Here is a 20,692-nt window from a genome sequence, read left to right on the forward strand (position 1 = left end):
CTGCATTGGGATGGAGAATGAAACAGTTAATTCAGAGACCATGGTCCAGAACTTAAAGAAGGCTAACTTTGAAGGTATGAGGCGTGAATTGGCTGGGATGGATTGGCGAATGATAGTAAAGGGGTTGACTGTGGATGGGCAATGGCAGACATTTAGAGACCGCATGGATGAACGACAACAATTGTACATTCCTGTCTGGCATAAAAATAAAAAAGGGAAGGTGGCTCAACCGTGGCTATCAAGGGAAATCAGGGATAGTATTAAAGCCAAGGAAGTGGCATACAAATTGGCCAGAAATAGCAGCGAACCTGGGGACTGGGAGAAATTTAGAACTCAGCAGAGGAGGACAAAGGGTTTGATTAGAGTAGGGAAAATGGAGTATGAGAAGAAGCTTGCAGGGAACATTAAGATGGATTGCAAAAGTTTCTATAGATATGTAAAGAGTAAAAGGTTAGTAAAGACAAACGTAGGTCCCCTGCAGTCAGAATCAAGGGAAGTCATAATGGGGAACAAAGAAATGGCGGACCAATTAAACAAGTACTTTGGTTCGGTATTCACGAAGGAGGACACAAACAACCTTCCGGTTATAAAAGGGGTCGGGGGGTCTAGTAAGGAGGAGGAACTGAGGGAAATCCTTATTAGCCGGGAAATTGTGTTGGGGAAATTGATGGGATTGAAGGCCGATAAATCCCCAGGGCCTGATGGACTGCATCCCAAAGTACTTAAGGAGGTGGCCTTGGAAATAGTGGATGCATTGACAGTCATTTTCCAACATTCCATTGACTCTGGATCAGTTCCTATAGAGTGGAGGGTAGCCAATGTAACCCCACTTTTTAAAAAAGGAGGGAGAGAGAAAACGGAATTATAGATCGGTCAGCCTGACATCGGTAGTGGGTAAAATGATGGAATCAATTATTAAGGATGTCATAGCAGTGCATTTGGAAAGAGGTGACATGATAGGTCCAAGTCAGCATGGATTTGTGAAAGGGAAATCATGCTTGACAAATCTTCTGGAATTTTTTGAGGATGTTTCCAGTAGAGTGGACAAGGGAGAACCAGTTGATGTGGTATATTTGGACTTTCAGAAGGCGTTCGACAAGGTCCCACACAAGAGATTGATGTGCAAAGTTAGAGCACATGGGATTGGGGGTAGTGTACTGACATGGATTGAGAACTGGTTGTCAGACAGGAAGCAAAGAGTAGGAGTAAATGGGTACTTTTCAGAATGGCAGGCAGTGACTAGTGGGGTACCGCAAGATTCTGTGCTGGGGCCCCAGCTGTTTACACTGTACATTAATGATTTAGATGAGGGGATTAAATGTAGTATCTCCAAATTTGCGGATGACACTAAGTTGGGTGGCAGTGTGAGCTGCGAGGAGGATGCTGTGAGGCTGCAGAGCGACTTGGATAGGTTAGGTGAGTGGACAAATGCATGGCAGATGAAGTATAATGTGGATAAATGTGAGGTTATCCACTTTGGTGGTAAAAACAGAGAGACAGACTATTATCTGAATGGTGACAGATTAGGAAAAGGGGAGGTGCAAAGAGACCTGGGTGTCATGGTACATCAGTCATTGAAGGTTGGCATGCAGGTGCAGCAGGCAGTTAAGAAAGCAAATGGCATGTTGGCCTTCATAACAAGGGGATTTGAGTACAGGGGCAGGGAGGTGTTGCTACAGTTGTACAGGGCATTGGTGAGGCCACACCTGGAGTATTGTGTACAGTTTTGGTCTCCTAACCTGAGGAAGGACATTCTTGCTATTGAGGGAGTGTAGCGAAGGTTCACCAGACTGATTCCCGGGATGGCGGGGCTGACCTATCAAGAAAGACTGGATCAACTGGGCTTGTATTCACTGGAGTTCAGAAGAATGAGAGGGGACCTCATAGAAACATTTAAAATTCTGACGGGGTTAGACAGGTTAGATGCAGGAAGAATGTTCCCAATGTTGGGGAAGTCCAGAACCAGAGGTCACAGTCTAAGGATAAGGGGTAAGCCATTTAGGACCGAGATGCGGAGGAACTTCTTCACCCAGAGAGTGGTGAACCTGTGGAATTCTCTACCACAGAAAGTTGTTGAGGCCAATTCACTAAATATATTCAAAAAGGAGTTAGATGAGGTCCTTACTACTAGGGGGATCAAGGGGTATGGCGAGAAAGCAGGAATGGGGTACTGAAGTTTCATGTTCAGCCATGAACTCATTGAATGGCGGTGCAGGCTAGAAGGGCCGAATGGCCTACTCCTGCATCTATTTTCTATGTTTCTATGTTTCTATGTTTCTAACACAGTGCAACTCAGCATTGCACTGGGGTGTCATTCTGAATTATGTACGCAAGTCTCTGGAGTGGAACTTGAACCCACAACCTTCTGACTCAGAGGAAAATGCTACTACTCAGCCACAGCTGCCACCTAATGTAATAATGTTATTAAAATGTAATAATTTCTGCCAAACTGAATTTTCTATTATCATAACCTCACCAAATTTCAGGTTAAAATGACATTGATAGATAATTAGACTTTTCCTAAATACTACAAGTTTTTCCTCAGATTTTTTTCCTTTATTTCTTTTGTGGTTTCCCAGCAAAATATCCTATTTCCTGTATATTTTACCTACTAGTAAGAACACGCCAAGATAAGAATAGTAACATTTAAACAGTTCAAATATTTTGATTCAAGGAATGTGTACACAGGAAAGCCACAAAGGAAATAGAGGAAAATAGTATATAGGAAATAGTCTTTAAATAGACAATCCATCTATCCATCCATATACCGATTTATCTATATATCGATCTGACGATGGCTTGGAGTTCAGCACCTTCACAGTTCAACATCGTCAACACTTTCACCGAGGCGTACGAAAGCATGGGCTTTACACTAAACATCCGTACGACAAAGTTCCTCCACCAACCTGACCCCGCCACACAGCACTGCCCCCCCAGTCATCAAAATCCACGGTGCGGATTTGGACAACATGGACCATTTTCCATACCTCGGGAGCCTACTATCAGCAAGGGCAGACATCGATGACGAGGTCCAACACCTCCTCCAGTGTGCCAGCGCAGTCTTCGGTCGCCTGAGGAAGAGTGTGTTTGAAGACCAGGACCTCAAATCTGGCACCAATTTTATGGTCTGCACTGCAGTAGTGATACCTGCCCTCCTATATGGCTCAGAGACATGGACTATATACAGCAGACATCTCAAAGCGCTGGACAAGTACCACCAGCGCTGCCTCCACAAGATCCTGCAAATCCACTGAGAGGATAGATGCACCAACATCAGTGTTCTCGCTCAGGCCAACATCCCCAGCACTGAAGCACTAACCACGCTCGACCTGCTCCATTTTTGCGGGCTACATCGTCCGCACACCCGACACGAGATTCCCTAAGCAAGCGCTGTACCCGACATGGCAAGCGAGCCCCAGATGGGCATTTCAAGGACACTCTCAAAGCCTCCTTGATAAAGTGCAACATCCCCACCGGCACCTGGGAATCCCTGGCCCAAGACTGCCCAAAGTGGAGGAAGAGCACCCAGGAGGGTACTGAGCACCTCAAGTCTCGTCGCCAAGAGCATGCGGAAATCAAGCACAGACAGCAGAAGGAGCATGCGGCAAACCAAGCTCCCCACCCATCCTTTCCTTCAACGACTGTCTGTCCCACCTGTGACAGAGACTGTAATTCCTGCATTGGACTGTACAGCCACCTGAGTGGAAGCAAGTCTTCCTCGATTTCGAGGGACTGCCTATGATGATGATGTCGATCTATCTAATTAATGGTCTTGAATGTAGCATATGTCATACCTTAAATCTGAATCTTTGTGTTACACTTTATAACTCCCTTAAATAACCAGGATCTGTTCTAATTAATCATTCTGATGTGCTCAAATATCTAACTGCTGGCATTACTAATCAGGCATGAGGAACCAACTACCATGAAGCCAATCAACTAAAATAATCAAATCATTTTTGCAACATGATTTCAGTGCTTACGTTGCTTTCCAACTCGCCACACCATATACCACTAATAATTAAAATTACAACATTATAAATACATCATATTGGCCCTAAAATCACAGGGCCAAAATTCAGGATCTCGATCAGGCCTGTTACCGCCAGAATGCGACGGCCAAGCAGTCGAATCCAATGGTCGCTGATTTCTGGTCGAATGGCCGCAGCCAGCCAAATTCAGCAGGGGGATTTTTCTGGTGGTCCCCACATCTGCCCCACCGCTGCCGAGCGGCCGTAAGTGTCAGAGCATGAACCACCGGGAATCCCCCCACCTCCGTCGAAATTCAGGCCAAAAAATCTAATGCCAGGCGAGCAGTGCTCCCGCCAGCTCCCTCTGTCGCTGCACCTTGTATTCTCTCTGTGAGCCCTGGCTGCGCAGTGGCCATTAAAGGCGGGGGCCCACTGCCGCGGCCGTCATTTTATGTTTTTTGCCATCCGACTTCCATGTCGGCTGGACTATTGTGCCCCCTGCTTCCACCGGACTACCAACAGTCGGCCTGGCCGAAACCCTCCCTGGTGGCCCAGTAGCCGACCCTCAATATTTGCAGAGTCTCTCCCCTTTAAAGGAGAGGAGATACGTGGCGCGCAATGATGTCACCAGCACTCCACTGCTGAGTGACAGCAGTGAAAAATCCGCCCCGCCTCCACTTACGCCCCTCACTCGCACTTACCGCCGCACTTCCGCCCCCATTATGACCGACTTCCTGGCCACTTCAAAAAAAAGGATCAAGAGCTAAATATCGATCAAGAATCTACCTCATCTTACCCGGCGATGAAAACACTTAAAAAATGGTAAGTGCGGCAGGTTTCTGGTGGGCCTGAATTTCGGCCCCATACTCTCCTTGACGGTCTCTGCGACAAATCTCCTGCCTATGACCCAAAAACACTCTCGCTAGCACAGAGTTGGGCTGTTTGCCCAACTATTGCTCAGTAAATGTCCACAAATCTCTTATGCCTGGTCAAAGCAGGTGTACGGCCTGCTTTTAGCAGTGTAAGGGTTAATATAAATGTTAAATAAAAATACACAAATACTTAAAGGTAGTTTACGTAAATTTTGGCCTGGATTAAAATTTTTTAAATTATTTTTCAAAAGATTACATTTTTAATTTAAATGCTTTATTAAAGGAACTTTGAATTAATTTGGAAATGGGAACATTTATTTTTATTTCAGTTGTGTAAATTATTTATTTATTTGGGGATTCCTCATATGCTTATGGGGACTCCGTTTGTAAATAGAATCTCCATACCTTATGAGAAATCCTCCTTTCTGATTGGAGGACCTGGCCCACGTGATGCAGGAACTGCCTGCATCCCTGGGATCCGTGGCCCTTTACGCGAGCGTACGTCTGTAGGCCCAGGACGCAAAGACTCCGAAGCCAGGGAGCCAGCAGGTAGGTTAGGATTTTTTTTAGGGTCGCAGGTAAACTCCAGAGGTTCGCCTTTGACCACAAATTTCAGCCCATTGCAGAATTCCTCAGTAAGTCACTAAATTTATTTTTTAAATGTAATCCACTGTACATTACAACAGTGGCTGCACTTCAAAAGTACTGCATTGACTGTAAAGTGCTTTGAGACGTCCTGAGGTTGTGAAAGACACAGCTGCCGCGATTTCGCTAATGGGTGCGAGTTGGGTGCGGGTGTCAAGCCCGTATGGTGGCTGGTGTGCAATGGCCACCCCACGTTAAAAGAATCCATGCACAGGCATCTTCCACCCTTTAGTATGTAATTCGGGACCTAGATTGTCAGGTCCCTCATTGAAACGCCTGTGAACTGATCCTTTTTTGGTGTGGAAGCAAGTCATCCTCGATACGGGGGACTGCTGAAAACTAATAAGGGTGCGGTGGTGTGCAGGGAACGCGTTCCCGCTGCAGCCTGCCCTCTAACAGTAATCTTCCATGGCTGGGGCTTGTTAAGCCCACCCTGCGGGTTTCCCGGCCATTTAACTGGAAGCGGATCTGATGATGTCATCTGATGACGCGTCATCAGCCGGTTTCCTTAAAGCGACCATGCCCAACTATTTTTTGACAGTTCATCTATCAGACTTTTGCAGCATTGAGCTACTGCAAACACTGACAAGCACTGCACAAAGGTGCACAGCTGCACCCAGGCTCTCCCATGACTCCCTCCAGATGCTTTTGGAGGGAGTCGCAGCACGCAGGGAGGTTCTCTTCCATTCCAATGGATGGAAGAGACCTCCCCAAGACGCCAACGCAGCCTGGTTGCACATTGTACATGAGGGCACAAGCAGGGATGTCGTCTGGAGGAGCTGACTGCAGTGGCGCAAATCTTTCAATGATCTCAGTAGATCACGAAATGTTACTGTAAAGCCACACTCAACCTCATCCTGCTGTGCCACTCATCATATCTCCATCATTCTGCCTTCCCTACTGTATCCCTGCACATCCTTACTCACATCAACTTACCTTGCACCTCCATCCATCCCTCTCTCTCTCTCTCTCTCTCTTTCTCTCTCTCTTTCTATATATCTACATTATCAGTTCCCCACTTCACTAGACACCCCTTGCACTCACCTGCATCCTTGTCTAATCATACCAACTAACAACACACAAGGGTAGGCACTTGGGTCCTTTAGCCAATGTTCATGTATAGTTAATGTTGATGTGTTGTCAAACATTGAAATCTTTGATTTCAGGACTTTGCGTTCTTGGACAGATTTGTGGGCACCTTTGGAAGTGGCTTAGTGAATTGCAGTGAATGTTGAGACATAAGGGTACCCCCCACAAATGTGATGAGTGTGAAAGGAATGGGTGGACATTGTAAGGATACTTTATGGAGCTGGTGTCGGGTGGTGCCAACATGGTGCATCATGTGGTAGCCAGGGTGCACAGCGTGAAGTGATGTATATTTGACCAGGTGAGGCCATCACTGGCCCCTGGGCAGCAATGTGGTCGGGTGCTCATGCCCTGTGTGATGTGCAGCATAAGGTGATTGCGGAGAAGGTTGTTGTTGGTAGTGATGCTGGTGTGCTTAGTAATGCTGATGTTGGGGCTGATCGTGGTAGGATTCTGAGGATCAAGGTGAAATTTTTTCAACGGCCTTTTGGAAATCCTGGTTCCCCTTTACCTACTCTGCTAGTTACGTCCTCAAAAAATTCTTAATAAATTTGTTAAACACGATTTCCTTTTCATAAAACCATGTTGACTCTGCCGAATCATATGATCACTTTCTAAGTGCCCGGTTACCACTTCCTTAATAATGGATTTCAGTATTTTCCCGACAACTGATGTCAGGGTAACTGACCTGTAGTTCCCGGTTTTCTCTCTCCCTCCTTTCTTGAATAACGAGGTTACATTTGCTAACTTCCTATCCACTGTGATCATTCTAGAATCTATCTCTGCAGCCACCCCTTAGAACCTTAGGATGTAGGCCATCAGGTCCAAGGGATTTGTTGGCTTTTAGTCCCATTAGTTTCTCAAGTATTTTTTCTCTACTGATCTTATTTACTTTAAGTTCCTGACTCTCATTAGACCCTTGGTTCCCCACTATTTTTGGTATGCTTTTTGTGTCTTCTACTGTGAAGACAGATACAAAATATTTGTTTAAGGTCTCTGCTATTTCCTTATTCCCCATTGCAATTTCTCCTGTCTCAGCCTCTAATGGATCGATGCTTAGTTTTGCTACTCTTTTTACATACTTGTAGAAACTCTTACAATCTGTTTTATATTTCTTGCTAGTTTACTCTCATTCTGTTTTCTCCCGTTTTATCAATTTTTTGGTTATCCTTTGCTGGTTTCTACAACTCTCCCAATCCTCAGGCTTACTACTATTCTTTGCAACATTATAAGCCTTTTCTTTTAATCTAATACTAACCTTAAATTCTTTAATTAGCCATGGATGGATCACTTTTCCCCTTGAGTTTTTATTTCTCAATAGAAGGTATTTTCGTTGAGAATTTTGGAATATTTATTTAAATGTTTGCCACTGCTTATCTACTTTCATACCATTTAATCTAATTTCCCAATCTACCTTCGCCAACTCCCAATCTATTTCAACAAACTCCCAATCTCCCTTAGTCTATCCATCTTCCTCGCTGGTATTTCCACAGGCCCACATACATATGAGCTGAGTCCTCTTTTGGAGCCTCCACACATGCGCTTACAATCTGAGGGAGAGAGGCAGCACCCTCCCTCTTTCTAATCCAGTTATTTTCACTCTCTGCATGCTGCACGGACACTCTGCTTTCCTTACTGCAAAGCCTGGGCCTCCCAGTCCTGAGGGAGATCCCCACTTTAATGTAAGGATGTCATTGCCCGAGGGCGGCCGTAGGCCAGCAGGACCTGTTACTGGGAGGCTCAACAGGGATGTAGTTTGTCTTAGGGGTGCTGATGGGGGTTGGAGCCAAACTAAGAGTACAGCTGGATCATTGGGGAGATGGGTGGGAGTCAGGCAACAATGGAAGATCAACCAATGGTTGTTAGGACTTAGAAATATTCAAAATAAGCGTGAGCCATTCAGCCCTTCAATCTTAATCCGCCATTCAATTGGAACATGGCTAATCAGCACCTTAACTCCAGTTACCCATCGTTGTTCCATATCCCTTGATGGCCTTACCAAAAAAGATCTAATCAATCTCAGTCTTGAAAGCTCCAATCGTCCCAACATCCACTGCCTTTTGGGGGAAAGAGTTCCATATTACAACTACTCTTTGTGTGAAAAGGTGCTTCCTGATTTTACTCCTGAATGGCCTAGCTCTAATTTTAAGTGTAGGTCCCCTTGTTCTTGATTCCCCCACCAGAGGAAATAATTGACCTGTATCCACCCTATCAAATTCTTTTATCATTTTAAACACTTCAGTCAGATCGGTAACATAGTGGCTATGTTATTGGATGAGCAATCCAGAGGTCTGGACAAATGATCCGAAGACATGAGTTTAAATCCCACCACAGTAGCTGGGGAATTTAAATTCAGTTAATTAAATAAATCTGGAATAAAAAGCTAGTAGCAGTAATGGTGATCATGTAACAACCGGATTGTCGTAAAAATCCATGTCCTTTAGTGAAGGAAATCTGCCGTCCTTACCTGGGGGTCAAGTTTCGGCCTGAGTTGCTCCAATATTTTTGGAGCAACTGGTTTAGAATGGAGTATCTTAGAAATTGCAATTCTCGGCATTTAGTTTTCTCCAGTTCTAGTCAGTGAGAACAGCTTCATTTTGGAACAGATTTTTTTTTTCAAAAGGGGCGTGTCCGGCCACTTATGCCTGTTTTGAAAGTTTAGGCAGTGAAAACTTACTCCAAACTAACTTAGAATTGAGTAAGTGTAGATTTTTGTACGCTCAGAAAAACCTTGCCTACACTTTACAAATCAGGCATAGGGAACGAGGGGGTGGTGGGGAGGGGGGGAAGGGAAGTAATTACATTTTACAAGCATTCAACAGTCTTACTTATACAAATAAAGAGCCATCCTGAATAAAAAAAATTATAAATAAAGCAAATACAAAATATTGAATATTCCTACCTGTGTGAAGCAACAGCAGCCTTCGAGCTGCGGTGCTTCAGGCAGACCTTCCTTCCATGTAGGAGACAGGGCGGGGTCAGTGGCTCGACGGCAGCGGAAGACACAGCAAGCAAGCAGCCTTCGAGCTGCAAGGGAAGCTGAGGCTATTCGGCCATGGGATAGGGGCGGCGTCAGTGGCTGACGGCGGCCGAAGACACAGCAAGCTGCCTTCGAGCTGCGAGGGTAACTGAGGCTATTCGGCCATGGGATAGGGGCGGCGTCAGTGGCTCGACGGCGGCTGAAGACACAGCAAGCTGCCTTCGAGCTGTGAGGGTAACTGAGGCCATTCGGCCAGGGACAGGGAGAGGCAGCCAGATAGCCAGTTTGAAACTTAAATTTGTAATTGCAGAATGGGTGCTGCATTGTCAACACCACGGATTATGCAATGGTTCACCAGCAATTCACTGCATAGGAGAGAATTGATTAGAGCTCACCGCACCAGGAACTTCATAGCCCATAGGCTGATGGGCAGGAGACCTTACCCACGTTGGCAATATCGAGCCAGGCGCTTGTACCTGGACCTGAGCGAGGCTGATTGTGTCAAAAGGCTGCGTTTCCGCAGAGAAATTGTCGTTGATATGCTGAGAGCAGATTTGCAGCCCAAAAACAGAACGCCAACTGCCTTGTCTGTTGAAGTGAAGGTAACAGCTGCACTTGCCTTCTATGCCTCGGGATCGTTTCAGGCTACAACTGGAGATGTGTGCACCATCTCTCAACGTGCAATACATGCCTGCGTTTACCAGGTCATGGCTGCACTGTATGCGCGGAGGAATGACTTCATCAATTTCCCAATGACCGCACAAGCGATCCATGAAGGCTATGAGCTTCTTCAGGATTGCTGGATTCCCAAAGGTACAGGGCTGCATTGATTGTACCCACATAGCCTTGCGAGCACCTGTGGAGGATTCCGAGCAGTACAGGAATAGAAAAGGTTTCCACTCCATCAATGTGCAGCTCGTGTGTGATGTCAAGCAGCGCATCATGTCAGTCGATGCGAGTTACCCTGGCAGCACCCACAATGCGTTCATCCTATGCGACAGCGTTATATCTGACATGTTTGAGCAGCAGCCAGAAGGGCAGAGCTGGCTACTGGGAGACAAAAGGTACGGCCTGACCACCTGGCTCATGACGCCCCTACACGTGACACGGACAGAAGCTGACCGTCAATACAACATGGCGCGCACATCATTGAGAGGATCATTGGCATATTGAAACAGCGTTTCCGATGCCTGGACCATTCCGGAGACCACTTGCAATACTCCTCAGATTGTCGGTCACTTCACTGTTGTGTGCTGCATGCTCCATAACTTAGCCATCATGAGGCAGCAGGAGCTGGTAGTGGAACCAGAAGACACACGTGAGGCTCCAGTGCCAGTATTTTGGAAGAGCGGGATGAGGATGATGATGACGACGATCGGGAAAGCATGCAAGTGCCTGATGCTGGAGCACGAGGTCGGAGAAGGGCCGTCCATCGTGCTCCTTTAACGATTGCTCGAGCCCTGCGCCAGCAGCTCATCGGTGAACGCTTCAATTACTGATGCCTGAGGGCTCTGCGACCACTGTTGTGCATGGACATGTTTATTCTTTGCAGTTGTTCCTACGTTGTGTTGTGTTAATGGAAGATGATTCAGTTTTAATGAAAAAATAATTTATTGAAAAGTTAACGTCACTGTAATAAAATATTTGTTGTATCAAACTTTACTTTTTAATATGACTCTTGAAGATCACTTAAAAACTTTAAGATCACTTATAAATTTGTAAAGTTACAGAACAATTTCAATGTGAAAAATCTTACACTCTTAAGATCACTTAAACTTCAAGATCACTTTTAGGTGCAAAATTAAATAAATTACAAAAAGTGAGAGCATTTACACTATAAGATCACTTAAAAACCCTAAGATCACTTATAAGTTGTAAAGTTACAAAACTTACAAAACAATTTCAATTTGAAAAATCTACACTCTTAAGATCACATAGACTCCAGGATCACTTTTTAGGTGCAAAATTAAATAAGATACAAAATGTGAGAGCATTTACACTAAAGATCACTTAAAAACCCTAAGATCATTTATAAGTTGTAAAGTTACAAAACTTACAAAACAATTTCAATTTGAAAAACGCTACTACAGCTACATCAAGAACGAGAACAAAAGCAGCAAAGAAAGGCTGCAACCATGTCTCATCCACATCTCAGTGAATGTTCACTTCTTCATGGGGGTGTCATTTGATTGTCGGGGCTGTGTGCCCTTATATCAGCAGCTACCTCCATGAGGGCCTGTGCTGCCACTTGCATGCCCTCCCTGACGGCCTGTGCTGCCACTTGCATGCCCTCCCTGACGGCCTGTGCCGTCGATTGCACTCCCTCGGACATTCCCTCCCTAAGTTCCCATGTCATTACTGATATTTCCCCCGTCAGGACCATCACCTCTTCACCCACTGCACTGATGCTACCGATGAGTGATCGGGTAAGCTCATTGGTCTCCATACCCAGTGCCACAACCTGAGCCGCATCTGTTGCACGCTGCATCTCAGGAGAGCGTGTCTCTAATCTCCTTCTCCTCTGCCTGGTTCTGGCTCACGGCACCACTGCACTGGGAGGCGCGGGCTGGGACGGTGGGACGCTCGGTGTTCCAGACGGCAGTACTAGAGAGAGAGGCGCGGGCTGGGATGGTGGGATGCTCTGTGTTCCAAATGGCAGTACTAGAGAGAGAGGCACGGGCTGGGACGGTAGGGCACTCTAGTGCGAGCCGTGGGCTGGGATGGTGGGTGAATGGGTGTAAACTGCTTCATTATATCACCAGCACCACTGGGACCCGCAACATTGGAATCAAAACCATGGAAGGTGGAACCAGAACCTATGCGAGTGGGAGGCGCAGGCCCGGACGGTGGTGCACTGGCTGTAAACTGCTGCATTACACCAGCAGCACCACTGGGACCCGCAACATCGGCATCAAAACCATGGAAGGTGGAACCAGAACCTATGCAAGGGGTTGAAACTCTGATGCCCCTTAATGGGGGCTCATAAACATTAATTTGGAAGCTCTCCCTTGTAGACATTTCAGTCATCGTCGCCATCATCCAGTCTGGATCGTCCGCATCTGGTTGTACTGATTCTTGTTCTGTATCTTCAGGATCCTCAGGGTTGACAGCAGCATCATCATCATCATCATCATCATCATCATGTTCTGCAAAATACATCAGAACAGTCAAATGCTTAACAGCAAGGGTGGGGACAGGATGGGTGGCATGAGCACTCTCACACATAGCAGGCCAGGCAGCAGGTTGATTTGAAGGGCCACGATGCATTTTCAGGACTTACCCTCTTCCTCACGTGTGGGCCCAGCTTGTGCTGTACCGATTGTTTTTCTCCATGTACGACTCATCATAGCAGCTACCCTCTGTTCCAAGGGTGTCAGTGGATGCAGATTGGGCACGCCTCCTCCTGTTCGAGTTGCTTCCCTTTTGTTGTGGGCCAATTTCTTCTGCAAAGAATAAAAGATAACTTTTTACAGAGTGTGTCTTTCTGCAGGGTGGGCCATACAGATAGTCACGTTACAATTATGATTACATTAAAAAATGAAAATATTACTTACACTAACTACTTGACCAAGGTCGTGCCATTTCTTTTTACACTGGCTTCCAGATCTCCTGGTATGCACCACTGCGCAGTAATCTTCTGCAACTTGGTTCCAGCGTTTCTTCATTTCTTTAGGTGGCACTTTTATGCGACCTCTGTTGCTGGTATCTAGCTCCTGCCATCTCTGCTCAATGACATTGACTAATATCTCCATTTCCTCATGCAAGAAATTCTTTGTTGTTGGTGGACGTTGTTCCATTGCTGTATTGAATTGACACTCTTATTTTTCAAAACACAGTGCTTAATTTGCATGCACCTATGCAGCACCTGTTCTAGAAGTTTAGCAGTGAAAAGCAGCACTCACTGATTTCAGCAGGTGATTTATTCAACAGTGCTGCTAAAAGCACTCCTTCAGACACCAAAAAAATCACCAAAATTCAATCCCAAGCCTTTCCAGAGGTCCACGAGACAAATCAGCACTTTTTTTAAAGTTCCTTTGAAAATGGCCGAGTGCCAATGTTTCTGGGTTATTGCGCATGTGCACGTTCCAACGCGCACACGCAGGGCTGCCGGCACGCCATTCCCTCATTTGACTGAGCCCCGTCCCCCTCCACTAGCAAAATTGACGCGACTCTGTGGCTCTGCCCCCCTGCTGCTGTCTGTGCACCGCGCCGAGCTCCCAGAGACCAGCAAGGAGCCCGAGAATTACGAGGTAGATTTTTGTCGCGCTTTTAGGCGTGAAAAACGGGCGTCCATGTCGGGGCTGCGCCATTCTAGGCGCGGCCCGAAACTTGACCCCCTGGTGTGGCTTATATATGACTCCGGACTCACGGCTATGTGGTTGACTCTTAACTGCCTTCTAAAAGGGCCTAGCAAGCCACTCAGTTGTATCAAACCATGACAACACATCACATGGACTGCAGCAGTTGAAGAAGGAGGCTCACTACCACCTTCTCAAGGGCAATTAGGGATGGGCAATAAATGCTGGCCTGCCAGTGACATCCCAAGACTGATTTTAAAAAAAGAAATCACCCTCAATCTTCTATACTCAAGGGAATACAAGCCACGTTCATGCTACCTGCCCTCTTCCTGAGGTGCAGTGCCCAAAACTGAATGCAGTACTCCAGATGGGATCTGACCAAGGCTTTGTCCAACTGAAGCATAACTTCCTCCCTTTTTTATTCCAGCCCCCTTAAGATAAAGACCAACATTATTAGCTGTTTTGATCACTTTATGTACCTAACCAGCAGCTTTTATTGATTGGTATACTTGCACTCTCAAATCTATCCTTTTTTTAAATGTACTTTATTTCTATTTGCTCTATCCCATTTTTTATTCTCTGTGAGCTTTGTTTTTTCTTTTTGCAAGTGTTTGTTTTTTTCTTTTTCTCATTCCCTTCTCATCTGAATGCTGGACCTGCCAGGAACACATGAAGGTTTTCACTGGCTTTTTCTGCAGCCAGAGGCAATGGGAGCAATGTTGTGATCCTGGCAGAAGCAATTATGGCTGTCAAAAGTCTCAATGGCTGTTTTAAACCACAAATGTGGAAAACAGCAATGTAAAACCATTTATATTAGAGGAGTTTTAGATGGGAATCCTTGTAGATATAGAAACATAGGAATTTTACTGGATTCAATAATCCCATAGGCTTCATTGCTTTACCATTAGATGTTTCTAATCGCTTACACACAGATAGATAGACAGCCAAGCGTCCTATCACCTGTTGTAACTTCATCTCCCTCTGCTTTATCTTCTGGGTTTCATAATAACCCTGGTAAAAGTAGCAGCTGTTCACTAAAATAGAAACATAGAAAATAGGTGCAGGAGTAGGCCATTCGGCCCTTCGAGCCTGCACCACCATTCAATATGATCATGGCTGATCATGCAACTTCAGTACCCCATTCCTGCTTACGCTTCATACCCCTAGATCCCTTTAGCCATAAGGGCCACATCTAACTCTCTTTTGAATATATCTAACTGGCCTCAACAACTTTCTGTGGTAGAGAATTCCACAGGTTCACAATTCTCTGAGTGAAGAGATTTCTCCTCATCTCGGTCCTAAATGGCTTATCCCTTATCCTTAGACTGTGACCCCTGGTTCTGGACTTTCTTAACATCGGGAACATTCTTCCTGCATCTAACCTGTCCAATCCCGTCAGAATTTTATATGTTTCTATGAGATCCCCTCTCATTCTTCTAAATTCCAGTGAATATAAGCTTAGTCGATCCAGTCTTTCTTCATATGTCAGTTCTGCCATCCCGGGAATCAGTCTGGTGAACCTTCGCTGCACTCCCTCAATAGCAAGAATGTCCTTCCTCAGACTAGGAGACCAAAACTGTGCACAATATTCAAGGTGTGGCCTCACCAAGGCCCTGTACAACTGCAGTAAAACCTCTCTGCTCCTATACTCAAATCCTCTTGCTATGAAGGCCAACATGCCATTTGTCTTCTTCGCCGCCTGCTGTACCTGCATGCCAACTTTCAATGACTGATGTACCATGACACCCAGGTCTCGTTGCAGATCCCCTTTTCCTAATCTGCCATCATTCAGATAATATTCTGCCTTTGTGTTTTTGCAACCAAAGTGGATAACCTCACATTTATCTACATTATACTGCATCTGCCATGCATTTGCCCACTCACCTAACCTGTCCAAGTCACCCTGCAGCCTCTTAGCATCCTCGTCACAGCTCACACTGCCACCCAGCTTAGTGTCATCTGCAAACTTGGAGGTATTACATTCAATTCCTTCGCCTAAATTATTAATGTATATTGTAAATAGCTGGGGTCCCAGCACTGAACCTTGCGGTACCCCATTAATCACTGCCTCACATTTTGAAAAGGACCTGTTTATTCCTACTCTTTGCTTCCTGTCTGCCAACCAGTTCTCTATCCACGTTAATACGTTACCCCTCAACACCATGTGCTTTAATTTTGCACACTAATCTCTTGCGTGGGACCTTGTCAAAAGCCTTTTGAAAGTCCAAAACACTACATCCACTGGTTCTCCCTTGTCCACTCTATTAGTTACATCCTCCAAAAATTCTAGAAGATTTGTCAAGCATGATTTCCCTTTCCTAAATCCATGCTGACTTGGACCGATCCTGTCACTGCTTTCCAAATGCGCTGCTACTACATCTTTAATAATTGATTCCAACATTTTCCCCACTACCGATGTCAGTCTAGCCGGTCTATATTTCCCTGTTTTCTCGCTCCCTCCTTTTTTAAAAAGTGGGGTTACATTCGCTACCCTCCAGTCCATAGGAACTGATCCAGGGTCTATAGAATGTTGCAAAATGACCACCAATGCCTCCACTATTTCTAGGGCCACTTCTTTAATACTCTGGGATGCAGACTATCAGGCCCTAGGGATTTATCGGCCTTCAATCACATCAATTTCCTTAACACAATTTCCTGACTAATAAGGATTTCCTTCAGTTCCTCCTTCTCGCTAGACCCTCGGTCCCCTAGTATTTCCGGAAGGTTATTTGTGTCTTCCTTAGTGAAGACAGAACCAAAGTACTTGTTCAATTGGTCTACCATTTCTTTGTTCACCATTATAAATTCTCCTGATTCTGACTGCAAAGGATCTACATTTGTCTTCACTAATCTTTTTCTCTTCACATATCTATAGAAGCTTTTGCAGTCAGTTTTTATGTTCCCTGCAAGCTTACTCTCATACACTATTTTCCCCCTCCTAATTAAATCCTTTGGCCTCCTCTGCTGAATTCTAAATTTCTCCCAGTCCTCAGGTTTGCTGCTTTTTCTAGCCAATTTATATGCCTCTTATCTGGATTTAACACCATCCCTAATTTCCCTTGTTAGCCACGGTTGAGCCACCTTCCCCGTTTTATTTTTACTCCAGACAGGGATGTACAATTGTTGAAGTTCATCCATGTGATCTTTAAATGTCTGCCATTGCCTATCCCTTTAAGCATCATTCGCCAGTCTATCCTAGCCAATTCACGTCTCATACCATCAAAGTTACCTTTCTTTAAATTCAGTACTCTAGTCTCTGAATTAACTGTGTCACTCTACATCTTAATGAAGAATTCTACCATATTATGGTCACTCTTCCCCAAGGGGCCTCGCACAACAAGATTGCTAATTAATCCTCTCTCATTACACAACACCCAGTCTAGGATGCCCAGCTCTCTAGTTGGTTCCTCGACATGTTGGTCGAGAAAACCATTCCTTATATACTCCAGGAAATCTTCCTCCACCGTATTGCTACCAGTTTGATTAGCCCAATCTATATATGTAGATTAAAGTCACCATGATAACTGCTATACTTTTATTGCACGCATCCCTAAATGCCACCCCCAACCTCACTACTACTGTTTGGTGGTGTGTACACAACTCCCACTAACGTTTTCTGCCCTTTGGTATTCCGCAGCTCTACCCATACAGATTCCACATCATCCAAGCTTATGTCCTTCCTTACTATTCGTTAATCTCTTCTTTAACCAGCAACGCTACCCCATCTCCTTTTCCTTTCTGTCTATCCTGCCTGAATATTGAATACTCCTGGATATTCAGTTCCCAGCCTTGGTCACCCTGGTGCCATGCCTCCATAATCCCAATTACATCATATCCATTAACAGCTGTCTGTGCAGTTAATTCATCCACCTTATTACGAATGCTCCTCGCATTGAGACACAGAGCCTTCAGGCTTGTTTTTTTAACACTCTTTGTCCTTTTAGAATTATGTTGTAATATGGCTCTTTTTGATTTTTGCCTTTGATTTCTCTGCCCTCCAATTTTACTTATCTCCTTTCTACCTTTTGCTTCTGCCCCCATTTTACTTCCCTCTGTCTCCTTGCATAGATTCCCACCCGCTGCCATATTTGTTTAAATCCTCCCCAACAGCACTAGCAAACATTCCTCCTAGGACATCAGTTCCGGTCCTGCCCAGGTGCAGACTGTCCGGTTTGTACTGGTCCCACCTCCCCCAGAACCGGTTCTAATGTCCCAGGAATTTGTATCCCTCCCTCTTGCACCATTCCTCAAGCCACGTATTCATCTTAACTATCCTGTTATCTCTACTCTAACTAGCATTCGGCACTGGTAGCAATCCTGAGATTACTACCTTTGAGGTCCTACCTTTTAATTTAACTCCTAGCTCCCTAAATTCAGCCAGTAGGACCTCATCCCATTTTTTACCTATATCATTGGTACCTATATGCACCACGACAACTGGCTGTTCACCCTTCCCCTCCAGAATGCCCTGCAGCCACTCCGAGACATCCTTGATCCTTGCACCAGGGAGGCAACATACCATCCTGGAGTCTCGATTGTGGCCGCAGAAACGCCTATCTATTCCCCTTACAATAGAATACCTTACTGCTTTTGCTCTCCCACTCTTTTTCCTGCCCTCCTATGCAGCAGAGCCACCCATGGTGCCATGCACTTGACTGCTGCTGCCTTCCCCTGATGAGCCATCTTCCCCAACAGTATCCAAAACGGTACATCTGTTTTGGAGGGAGGTGACCACAGGGGACCCCTGCACTACCTTCCTTCCCTTGCTCTTCCTGATGGTCACCCATTCTCTATCTGCGTGTGTAACCTTTACCTGCGGTGTGACCAACTCACTAAACGTGCTATTCACAACATCCTCAGCATCGCGGATGCTCCAGAGTGAATCCATGCACAGCTCCAGTGCCGCAATGCGGTCTGACAGCAGCTGCAGCTGGACCCACTTCCCGCACACATAGTAGTCAGTGTCCCTTATTTCCCACATAGCACAGGAGGAGCATGACATGAGTCTGGGCTCTCCTGCCATGACTTAACCCTTAAATTAACTTAATTTGGCAACAATGCCAAAGGTTTCTTACTGATAAGAAAAGAAAAAGATAAAATACTCACTAATCCACCAGCCAATCACTTATCCGCTTGGCTGTGACGTCACACTTCTATTTCTTTTTACTTCTTTATTACTTTTGTCCCTGCACCAGCTAGCCGCTGCTGCTGGTCTTTTATAGGCCTCGATCCTCGACCTCCCGCTCATGACTGCCGCTGCCAATTGCTGCTGCTCCTGGCCTTTTATAGGCCTCAATCCTTGACCTCCCGCTCCCAACTGCCGCTGCTCCTGGCCTTTTATCGGCCTCGATCCTCAACCTCCTGCTCCCGACTTCCGTTCCGGACTTGTGTAACTGTGTGCTAAACTATTTACATATTTACTGAGACATACGAAAACATGGGCCTTACGCTAAACTACATAAGACAAAGGTCCTCCACCAGCCTGTCCTCACCGCACAGCACTGTCCCCCAGTCATCAAATTCCACTGCGCAGCCCTGGACGCCGTGGACACTTCCCATATCTCAGGAGCCTCCTATCAACAAGAGCAGGCATCGACGACTAGATCGAACATCGCCTTCGGCCGCCTGAGGAAAAGAGTGTTGGAAGACCAGGCCCTCAAAACTGCCACCAAGCTCATGGTCTACAGGGCTGTAGTAATACCTGCCCTCCTGTATGGCTCAGAGACATGGACCATGTACAGTAGACACCTCAAGTTGCTGGAGAAATATCACCAACGATGTCTCCACAAGATCCTACAAATCCTCTGGGAGGACAGGCGCACCAACATCAGCATCCTCATTCAGGCTAACATTCCCAGCATTGAAGCACTGACCACACTCGATCAGCTCCGCTGGGCAGGTCACATAGTCCGCATGCCAGACACGAGACTCCCAAAGCAAGTGCTCTACTCGGAGCTCGTTCATGGCAAACAAGCTAAAGGTGGGCAGCGGAAACGCTACAAGGACACCCTCAAAGCCTCCCCACTGACACATGGTCCAAGACCGCCCTAAATGGAGGAAGTGCATCCGAGAGGGCGTTGAGCACCTCGAGTCAACACCGAGAGCATGCAGAAATCAAGCGCAGGCAGCGAAAAGAGCGTGCGGCAAACCAGTCCCACCCACCCCTTCCCTTAAGACTATCTGTTCCACCTGTGACAGAGTCTGTGGCTCTCGTATTGGACTGTTCAGCCACCAAAGAACTCACTTCAGGAGTGGAAGCAAGTCTTCCTTGATTCTGAGGGACTGCCTATGATGATGATGATGATTAAACTATAATAATACTTGTTACCGACTGCCTTTTAGTTTAACTTGTAACATGCAATGAGCTGCAGAAAGAGAGGCTGCAGATATCAGTGAGAACCTTGGCTGTTTTCTTATTGCTTGGAAAGAAAGTGCATGACTTGTATTTTTTATGCATTGTTCTGCCTTTAGTCTTTAGTTAACATTGCTTTCACTGCCATTTTTTCATGGTGGTATTTATGCTCCACTCGAGCCTCCTCCCGTCTTTCCTCATCTAACTCTATCAGCATAACCCTCTATTCCCTTCTCCCTCATATGCTTGTCTAGCCTCCCCTTAAATGCATCTACACTATTCGTTTCAACCACTCCATGTGGTAGCGAATTCTACATTCTCACCACTCTTTGGGGAAAGAATTTTCTTCTGAATTCCCTATTGGATTTCTTGGTGACCATCTTATATTGATGGCCTCTACTTATGCACTTCCCCACAAGTGGAAACATTCTCTCTGTATCCACTATCAAAACCTTTCATAATTGTTGTTTTTTATTTTCTGCCTGATT

At 45.7% G+C, this 20,692-nt stretch overlaps 1 protein-coding gene across 1 annotated transcript in view; it reads left to right on the forward strand.

Moving 5' to 3' along the window:
• The window catches only part of LOC139247057 (mineralocorticoid receptor-like), a 206,670-nt gene that overhangs the window by 53,433 nt on the left and 132,545 nt on the right, over window positions 1-20,692 (forward strand). The window lies entirely within an intron of this gene.

The sequence above is a fragment of the Pristiophorus japonicus genome, chromosome 2 (genome assembly GCF_044704955.1).
Source record: "Pristiophorus japonicus isolate sPriJap1 chromosome 2, sPriJap1.hap1, whole genome shotgun sequence".
Classification (NCBI taxonomy): domain Eukaryota; kingdom Metazoa; phylum Chordata; class Chondrichthyes; family Pristiophoridae; genus Pristiophorus; species Pristiophorus japonicus.